Below are 11,135 nucleotides of genomic sequence, written 5' to 3' on the forward strand. Positions count from 1 at the left end.
TCTGATGCTCAGGGGTCTTTGAAATCATTAGGTGCTGAGAAGGCTTTTGAGATAGTGAAGTGGACTCTTTGGCTTTGGGTGGAATTTGAGAGAAATTTGGTTTTAGGAGGAATTGGATTTCATGGATAAAGCTGACCTATTTCTCTTCATATGCCTCTGTTAGGAGAAATAATACCCAGTCTGAATACTTTCACCTTTATAGATCAACAAGGCAGGGCTGCCCATTAAACTCATTTCATTAGCTTTGATCTAAACCTCAGATTACTAGTATACTTAGAAATGGCATAGAGGTGAAGGTCTCCCTCTATGCTAATGATCTTTTCTTGCCTGTTTCTGTTCCCACCCTCAATACTCTTCAAAAATTTTGTCAGATATCTGGATATAAACTAAATGTAAACAAAAGTGAATTATTTCCTATTAATTCAGTTGTTAAGAACTATCCTTTATATAACCTACTGTTTAATATTGCCCATCATAGCTTTACATATCTTATATATCTTTTCAAGGCTAATTTTGCTCCCTTAATGTCTCAAATTCGAGATGATTGCAAATGCTGGTCTTTGCTTAATTTATCTTTGGAAGCATGTGTCAATTTGGTTAAAATTAAAATATTTTAGTTCTCCTAACTGTCTCAGTTTTTCTTTCACAAAGTGGAATTCCTGGTCTCTGAATTTGTCTGGAGCAAGAAGTTTCCTAGGTTCTGCAGGCAGTATTTATATATATTTCATCCTATTAGAAAGAGTGTGCCTGTCAAGACCTCTCTCAGAATCTGGGATCAGTTTTTGCATTAATTTGGCTTTCAGCCCCACTGGCTGCTAATCACGTATTTCCACCCTATCTGGTTCTCTAAATGCTCGGATTTTTATATTAATATCTTTAAAGACCTATTCATAGATACCAATTTGGCATTTCAGCAATTATTGGATGTATTCAATATCTTTGGCAACATTTTTTTTATACATATATCTGCAGGTTCATAGTTTTGTAAGAGGTGCTAGATGAAGACATTGTGCTAGATGTTTTTTTTTTAACTCTGAAATGCTCAATCTCAAATGGAAGGTGTGGAAAATTTCTGAAACTTATACTTGTATTATACCTAATCATTAAGTACGTTTGATTTTAATCAGTAAGGTGAAGGTTAATGCTAATTTTAATTCTAATTTTAATAATTTTGAATACATTCTTTTAATCCTTAAGATAGATCCGAGTCAGGTTTAATCATTAAGACATGAACAAAGAGACTTAGATAAATCGTTTAATCATAGATAATTATTAAGGATAAATTGGATAATCATTAGATTCATTCAGTTATGTTTAAACATATGATGATTTTCATTTTGGTAATCAGTACTTACTCTCACTGTTAATCACTGACATGTTGCCTATCTAATTACCGTCTCTAATTTATTGATTATTTGATAATAATCATAATTATTTGATTACTTGGTCATCTAATAATTCTTTCACTATTAAGCACTTGCCATAATCATTAGTCAACAGGTAAGCTTATGATAAATAGATAAAATTAGCACAAACGTAGACATAGAAGGTATAGGACAAAAAAAATATATAAAATCATAAAAATAGAGATGAGCAAACCGGCTGAATCATCGTTAGTGGGTTATTATTCTCGAACTTTCTGGCTTTGGCGTAAACATCACAAGGACATAGACTAGCACATCGTACCATATCATGGTGTTGGCTCCACTGAGACCGAAAACATGTTGACGAAGTTCAGAATCCTTGGGCTTAAGGGTGAGAACACCATAGCAGTCTTATTTAACCCAATTCTGACTTGAGTGTATATTTTAGAAAAATTAAAGTTAAAACTACCTTTATATAATGTACAGATGTTATATCACGTTTTATCATCTTATGCAAATAAAAAGTAGCTTACTGTAGCAAGTGGAAAGTTGGTAAAACTCCTTGTGGCATAAGTAAGAACAAAACAATAGATACCGAGACGGGAGGGGGTTTGGAAAAGATGTTATTGAAGCGCCAGCATAATATTATTGCAGTGGCGGATGTTAATGTAAACATGGGACCATAACACATATAACACACCAAGGAAGTGTAATGGAAAAACACAGACTTTAATAGAGAGGATTTAGGAATTTAAATTAAATTAAATTAAAGTAAACTTACTACTCCTAGCCTAAATAAATAAACAATAAACAAACTCAACGTAAACCAAACTAAACTACACGCAGAGCTATTTTGCCCCTTTTACCTTTACCATATTAGCAGTATTACTTAGGTAACCTGATGTAAATTAAGGATAGCGTTTGCACCCTAAATAGTGGGAATACATAAAATGGTGTAAATGTATATGTGATAATAAAAATAGTGGTAAAGTCCTCATTTCTAATAAATGTCAGCCAGTCACCATGAACTACACAGGAACAACAACAATCAAATACATGGAACATGTGGGTGAATGTTGAATTAAAGGTGTAATGGAAATGAAACAAATGTGTTTTTGGACCAAATACGGTTTAATAGAAGTTAGATAGATCAACAACCAATATGTGTCAATATTAAAACTTGTGACCCATAGAGTGTATGAAAGCCACAGAAAGGTGGGGCTGTTTTTCAGGGGGAATAATGGGTGAACGTCAAAACAATCCATAGAAACATAGAACCCAGCAAGGTTAGGCAGCTGGGCTAAAAGGTATATATACTGGGGGATTTGTGAAGGGGGGTGTACTTGACTGCATCGATTCATGAATCTGTGTATCTGAGTGCCAGTTTCGGTGATATGTTTTTCTAAATAAAACCGGTTGCTTTTTCTCATCCAAGCCTGGAGGAGTTCTGTATTTCTTTGTTTTTCTGCAAATTTCTAATTTGAACTACACAACTATTGGATTATATTGGTAATTGGAGAAGGCTCTAGGACCACCCTGTGCTGTCCACCTGGAGGGAGGCTCTGGGTTCCGACAAAGGAAATACCTGAGGAGGTTTGGTCAGAGGTTTTGGAGTGTGTACATAATTCCTCTGCTTGTGCAAGACATGGCCTTTTCAAATTTAAAATAGTACATTGTATGTATTATACTAAAGTATAGTTAGCCAGTCATCTGGATAATTGAGTACATGGATGCAGTAGTGCAATGATGCCAGGGCAGATTCCATGCACTTTGTGAGAGTGAGCGATAAGACTAGGCCGAAAGGGAGAACCCGTCACCAGCATGCTTTTCTTTCCTGCCTCAGCAAGCCAGGCTGGGGTTGGTTGACAGCCCTAGCTCCTTGCTGCAGAAAGGGAAGAACAGGTCTTTAGGATAAATCTGGGTAAGTAGAAGAAAGGTTTTGTCCTTTTCTTTTATCTCTATCAAATTGAGCTACAGATGGCTCTCTGTGGCAACCAAGGCACCCATGGAAGGGCTGATGGTGCAGGCTGTCTGCTTTGTGGCCGGAATTGCCAACATGGCCTGACAAGGTTTTGATGGGAGCGTTGGATGCACAATGCATTTCTTTAACCCTAGTCATCACCTTGGCCCACCTATGCAGAATAGATATAAGCGGCTGGAGAGAACAACCTGCAAAGTAAGTATTATTCCACAATGTCAGTGTCTCAGTGTGGAGGTCTGGGAAAAATGAAAGATGCCTATGTGGAAGTGGAACATGGTGTGAAATTAATTAGTGGTCATCAGGTTTAAAGCAAACAACACTAACCTTTGCAACAACATGTGTAATAATTGTGTGCAATTTAACTGCTGCTTGCTCCTCATCTAACACATTGAGCTCCTCAGAGTTTGATGAAGACAATAATAATACAGTGAAACCTTGACATATGAGTGACTCAACTTACGATTTTTCTGAGATACGAGCCGTCGCTCGGTCGATTTATTGCATTAAGATATGAGCCGAGATCTGAGTTACGAGTGAGCGAGCTTACCCCACCCGCCACTTGGTAGCCCAGCCAGCATTCAGTTCACGTGGTTATCTCTCCTGGTCGTGAGTTGGCGCTGTGTAACAATACTTCCTCACTCATTTTCCAAACATTTTGAAAGGGAGGAAGAAACTTCCTTGGACAGGTTTTTATTGAAACGTTCTGCAAGTGAAAGTGAGGAAAGTGTGGAGAAAAAGGCAAAAGTCAGTGAAGAAGATGATTAAGTGAAGTGAAAAAAAAAATAAAATAAAATAAATAAATAAATAAATAAATAAATAAATAAGTAGCAATTAAGTTTAGCGATAAAGTATAGCATAGTGTGTAAGTTAAATTTTAGCAATTAATTGTAGCATTAAGTGTGTAAGTTAAGTTAAGCGATAGAGCATGAAATGAAAAACGCCGAGCTCCTCCACCTCCACTAGCATCTTCGTCTGATCTTCAACGTAAATACACTTAATAAAACCAGTTTATTTCTTTACATTTTCTTTTATTATTTGTTATTTATGAAGTACATTTTTCTTATTTAAAAAACATGTAACAAAAAAAAATTGGTGTGGTTTTTGGTGGGCTGGAATGGATTAATAGCATTTCAATTCATTTTAATGGAGAAATTTGATTTGACATACTAGCAAATTGAGTTACAAGCTCGGTCACAGAACCAATTAAACTCGTAAGTCAAGGTATTATTGTACCTCATTCAGGTTGGGAGACATTGCAAAGCTAGCTTCAGGAGCTAAAGAGGGGAAATTCGAGTCAGGAGATAGGAACCTAGCCTTCTCTATTTTGACCTGTGAGACCCGTGATCTAAGTGGGCATGCTACCTAATAGACATGGGACCCAGGCCACGAGGCACAGCCTCCAGTCAAGAGCGGTGGTAGACTTACAAAGAGGAAAAGTGTGCACTGCATGCCACCAGCTCCCTCAAGAGCCACATGTGCATGCTCCTCTCCCAAAAAACATACAGAGAAAGTTACAAGTCATCCCCTGTAAGGTAGTGGGGTCACAGCTGCACACACTTTCTGAACCGTTTGCTCTCTATCTTTCCTAAACCTGTTTTTCCCTAATCTATAAAGCTTGACAACAATCGACACAAACATACACAAAGGACTTCCTGAAGTCAAAGAAGCTGGAGTAATGTGAGATAGATGCCTTTATATGGTCTTCCTGGTATGCTTTGCATGATTTTGCAAAATTGGCATGATTTCACACAGGGTTTCAGACACAACACGCTATGGGAATGCATCTTTGTGCAAGTGTGTGAAGCTCCATGTGAAATCACCCCAATTTATCAGCTTGGATAGTTCATTTGACAAATTGCGACCAGCAAGACCATAAAAAGGCATCTATGTCACATTACTCCAGCATCTTTGTCTTCAGGAAGTGCTGTGTGTATGTTTGTGTCAATTGTTTGTCCTATCTGTCTAGACTAGGGGAAAAGAAGAGACATATAAAATAAATTTTTCTAATCTAGTATTGGCATTCCCAAAAGCGCTAGCATCAAGTTCATCCTTCAGACAAGTAGTCAAAGTCAAAAAGAACAGAGTCAAAATGAGTGCAGGACAATTCTTGCTCGAACATTTTATACAGTGTTTCCTGTGTGTAATTAAACTTTAGAGTTTCACTTTAAATGTAAATTATTGTAAGAACTGAGTATCCCCCAAATGGCAGGGTGATACAATTGTATAACCAGATGTCCTTAAATGGCAATCACGGTCACGTACACCTTGGCTTGGTATTGTTATAGGTGTTATCACCCAAATGGTAATCATGGTCATGTATACCCTTTGTTCAGTGATGGTCCTTGATTTCTCGCTGCCGCTCCCATACTAATAATTGATTTGATTAAGTGTTCTAAATGTTTGGTAAGGCTGCTTTAATCCAATGTAAAAAATACCATACAGATAATATGAACTGAAATAAACATATTTCTATATGATGTGTAAGGCTTTTTGGGAATGAGCTCTTTCAGATGTGTACTGTGGAGTGGAATCTGGGTTGAGGCAGTCTGTAGTTTCTTACACTGGAGTAATGTGATGTATATGCACTTTTATGGTCATGCTGATGCCCTCCACTTTGTCAAATGACCTACCCGAGCTGATAAATCGGTGTGATTTCAGACACTTCCACAAAGAAGCATTCCTACTGTATAGTGTCAGCCATTACACAGTGTCTTGTTCCCTTCTAAGGGAACATGCATAATCTGGAGATTTGTCTAGTTCTTTAGATCTTAGATCTGTAGATTTATCTAGTTAGTAAATATATACTTCCATGTAGCCACATGCAGTGAAAATCATATTACAACAATCATGTCCACCATGACATGCAAAGATCTCCTACTTGTTCATCTGATGGGGTTCGCATGTGAATATTTTCAATCTGTTTTGCATTTAAATGTATTATTTAAATTGTATTATTTCAATTATTTAATTTTCTTTATTTTCATATTTGTAGACTGCAGGGTGAAGGCTGGTCTTACATGTTAATCCAATTATAATGAGAGAATTTTATTTTACTCAGTTTCCTAGAAAAACGCTGAGTCACACTGCTACTAACTCTGAGTTGATCGGGGAAGAGAGTGCCAGATCAGAGACACGGAAAAGAAAGTGTTATCTGCCACAAAGTGTCTGAAGAGAAAGAATGTCTAGGTCAATGCAAAGGATATGATGATCATAAGATGAGGTCATAAACGAACATCACAAGGTCAGCACAGAGCATGCCAACATATGTTCAAAATATACAAACCTTGAGACTGAGCCTCTGGAGGAGGTAACATGTTGTTTGGCAGTTTTACCCGCCACATTTTTCATCTTGTCACCTGCTCTCAAGGCTGAATCTCTGGACAGGGCACAAACCTTTGTGGTCATCCATTGCTTCTGATTGGAGAATTTGGTGATGGTCTTACAGTCACATCATCAATACACTTGCCAATGTAGCTTGTCACTGATGCCATGTACTCTTCCAAGTTGGTTCCTTAGCACATTTTGTTGGCACAACTCTGTGTAAACAAAATTGCAGCAGTCTGTCTGAGATGATATCAGGAAAGAGCGTGCCAAAGGTGTAGTATTTGGAATTGTCTTTAAGCAACAAAGACATTAGCAGAGAATATATGTGATGGGTGACGTGTTTATAGGCAGGTTGATGAGTTTATTGAGAAAAAGGATTATCTAAAAACTGTCATGGAGTGCCTTTGTTCATGAGAACAAAACAGAAAGAATTTCTAGGTCAAAGCAAAGTAGATCATTGTCATAAGATGAGGTCAGAGAAGTGCTTTTAACTTTTAGTTTGCTAAGAAAATAATTAAAATAGTCACACTGCGTTTCTCCTAGGAGGTGTGAGGACCTAGCCCTGACCTGACCTTTAATTAAAGGCCAGAAGCAGGTCAGGGCTCGGTCCTCACAACTCTTAGGAGAAGCGCACGTTCTTCATGATTATAATACTCTGTTTTGAAATCATTGTTTCCATCATTTTGAAATCATTATGATTAAGATTAGTTAGAGTTTATCTCACTGCCCAAAAATGCTGCCTCCTAGTTACGAAGAAGACACAATGATGATTTTATAAAGCAGTCATGATAATATTGTACATGCTGAATGTTGGATCTGATTATTGATCCAACTGATGCACTTCTTCACTTCTTTTCTGTGCTGAATTCTAAGGAAGACGGGTAAGAATTTGCATTCCTTTAAGTAAGCGGTCTCTTAGACTATGAAAGTTAAAGTACTATGGAGATCAGGTCACGTCACATTTATCAGAATCTTTCCAGGATTAAAAGGACAGGGGAAATAAAGATAAGATTTGAGAGAGTTGTGTGCGAGCAGTGAAAACAGAGCTACAGAAGAAACAGCAGCCTTCAGATTTTTAAAATACAGGTATGTTTTAATGTTCTCTTTATTGTTAGAATTGACTAAAACGTTAACATTTAAGTAACACTTTCAGGTAAGTTGGGTAATTAACCAGGCATGATTAAGTAAGATGTAGCATATTTAATAATATTCAATAAATAATTAATGAAAGAATTTTTGTAGAAAGTTTAGTAATTATATGCCCTGCTGTTCTGCTTTTTAACAATTTGCTCAATAATTTCTAAGTATTAATTTATCCAAATATATTGGATGTTAAAATTAATTTCATTAAAGGAACTATTACTGTAACTTTTACTGAATTTAAATTGTTACAAAAATTCCAGTGTCTGAAATCTCTGTACATTGTCTTAATGGGTGTGATGATAAACATTATTTACAACATCCTACATGACCATACTTGTATTAATAAGCAGTATTGTAAATGTTGTTTTATAGAGGTTTACAGAAGAAAAATGTGATGTAGTGTTATATGGTGTTCAGTGCTTTCCTCTTTAAAAACATGAAGTTTTAAGAGTAAAATTTTTATTTTATTTTGGGTGAAACACATGGGAACAAAGACTTGGCATAGATCAGAATCATCAATTACTATACTTACAACAGACACTAGTGTCCAAGTGTTTTACAAGTAAAATAGTAGTGCTTCAGTGTCCTTAGACATAGTTCAGGCGTTTGTGATCATGTGACTTGGGGTGTGTTGTGAAGGTGTGCAGTGGTTGATGGATGCTGTAATCCCCCAATGTTATTGGTCCTAACCTGACACCTGATGATGATGTAAAGCTTGATTAGATAATCATTTCCAAAGGTGAACAAATAAGGTCGATACGTATTTGTTACTTACACATTTTTATTTTTTATTTCAGACTGAGATTTTTTTCCCCTTAGCTAGACATCCATCATGAAGTTGAGTCTTTTTCGTCTTCTGCTTCTCACTGGTGAGAGGATTTTTATAAAACACTAATGATATAGTTTATTAATATAACACAAATTAATATTACATCTTTTAACCATAACCCTAATTATTAATTAATGTTACTAAACTGTGCGGAGTTTCCAAAACCAAAGAAGATATTAGACCTTTTAATGGGAAATAATATTAGTTAATACATAAATTTATTATAGATTTAAAAATACACCTGTCATTAAGTTATGAATAAAAAAACAATAACTTTATATTATTGTGCTTTTATCAATTGCTTTATCAACAGTCAAATATTCACCAGTTAAAATTTATTACAAAAAATAAAATGTCACCAACAGGTCTGGTCCCAGTTGCTATCCTACAAACTGCCCTTTACAAATATTACCTGATGATGACAAAGCTGAACTGGTCTGATGCACAGAATTACTGCAGGGTGAACTACAATGACCTGGCAAAATTCCTAAGTGATAGTGATTGGCAAAGTTTGATAACAGAAGCAACAAGCACAGGTCTGTCAGGACCTGCTTGGGTTGGAATATACAATGATATCAATAGCTTTAACGAGCTCCCACTGACCAATGTCCCTTATACCTGCTGGGTCTCTGGACAGCCTGATAATCTTGGTGGAAGAGAAGCCTGTGGTATCATAGGCCTTTATGATGCATGGTGGGATGTACCATGTACAGAACTAAGACCTTTCATCTGCTACAATGGTGAGTGAATATCCTGATACTGATTTGATGAGTGTGAGTTTGATGGCTGGTGGTGCTGACTGAGAAGTGATTGTTTTGTTTTTTTCACAGCCAATTTCACTGGTACTGGCAGGTTCATTGGCATAACCATGTGATAAGAAGAGTTTCTGACCTGGCCTCAAGCTCAGGCTTACTGCCGAACACATCACACAGACTTGGCCAGTGCTCTTAACAGTTCAGATCACAACATGTTAGTGCAGATAAAGAATTTCCAGGGTGATTCCTGGATTGTGCTCTACAGAGACACATGGAAGTGGTCAGACGGGACTGTTGCTACATACATCCCATGGGCTCCTGGACAACCTGATAATTCTGGAGGAATTGAGAGTTGTGTAATACTTTATAATGGACAGTTCCATGATGCAATTCAATTACGTCTGTCATTTGTGATTTATTTGTTAATGCTATTAATATCCAGTTGATGGCAACTTCAAAATACACAAAAAGTGATAGATTTATTTAATAAATTTCATCTTTACATATTTTTTGTACATGATGGTGCCAAAAAATTTATAATAATAAATGCTTCTATTTCTATTTATGAACATATTTATCTAGAATTCGTTGCAGTGAACAGTGCATCTAGGTAAACTGTACATTAGAAATTTACTGCTATATTGATCCAACTTCCATATCCATAATACAGTATGGGTTAGGGGTAATTGATGAGGACTAAATTATGTGAATGTAGCAGAATTTTAGCTCACAGTTCAGGAGTATTTGACAGTACAAGAAGAAGAAAGTCGAGAAAGTCCAAATTAGACTATTGGAAAAGGAAATTAAACTACAGCATCTGTGTGTTTATTTCACAGTCATCATGAGGAGTCAGACAGTGAGACTGCAGGTGAAGTCTGATGGCAGTGTGTTTGATCCTGCTGTGCAGTTGTCGATTTTTGAGCAGGTGAGTAACAGGACATCTCTGAAATTTAGAGAAATTTTGTTTTAAGTCCCTGCTATAACTGCTCACCTATTCAAATTTGTGTCATTCCCTCTTCTCATTAATTCCTGTTTTCTGGCTGATATGTATTTTCTGAATAATAAATCCTGATTCTGTTCTTCAGGTGAGGCATGTTGGAGAACGCTACAGTGACCTGGAGGGTGCAGCCAGATGGAAACATCTTCCACAAGATAAATGATGACCTTTACCATCTAAATGCTCACCTTCAAGTCAAGCAAGTTTATTTAACCTACAATGTTTAAGCTTTAATCAGGAGGGGGAGTTAGAGGACAAGATTAACCAGAAGTAGATAAACCCACAATTTTACTGCTCTGTTTATAACACACCCACTTTGACTTTGTCACCTTAAATTTAACATCAGTTTTTAGTGTTCTGACAAATAATTAATATTCAATCTGTTCAGCTAGTGCAGGTGGCCTCTAGACAGAGTAATAAGGAGAAAGTCAAACAGGCTCTGTTCAAATACTGGGTTTAATACATTAGTGTGTCAGAGTAAAGAATAATTCCTATATAGAAGATAGGGAATGTAATAGAACCTGTAAATACACTGTGTGTACTTTGATATAATGCACTAGTTACTATTACTGTCATATTCTTCTTTTTCTATTTTAAAACATTTAATTATTTCTAGTGTTTGATTCTATTTTCTGTCCTTATAAGTTATAGGAATATACGTTAAATTGATCAATAAACAATTTAAAACATAAAGGATCAGAATTCTGTTAAACTATTAGTAGGACCTATCTGCGGAATATGT

Source organism: Hemibagrus wyckioides, linkage group LG29 (assembly GCF_019097595.1).
Source record: "Hemibagrus wyckioides isolate EC202008001 linkage group LG29, SWU_Hwy_1.0, whole genome shotgun sequence".
NCBI lineage: Eukaryota > Metazoa > Chordata > Actinopteri > Siluriformes > Bagridae > Hemibagrus > Hemibagrus wyckioides.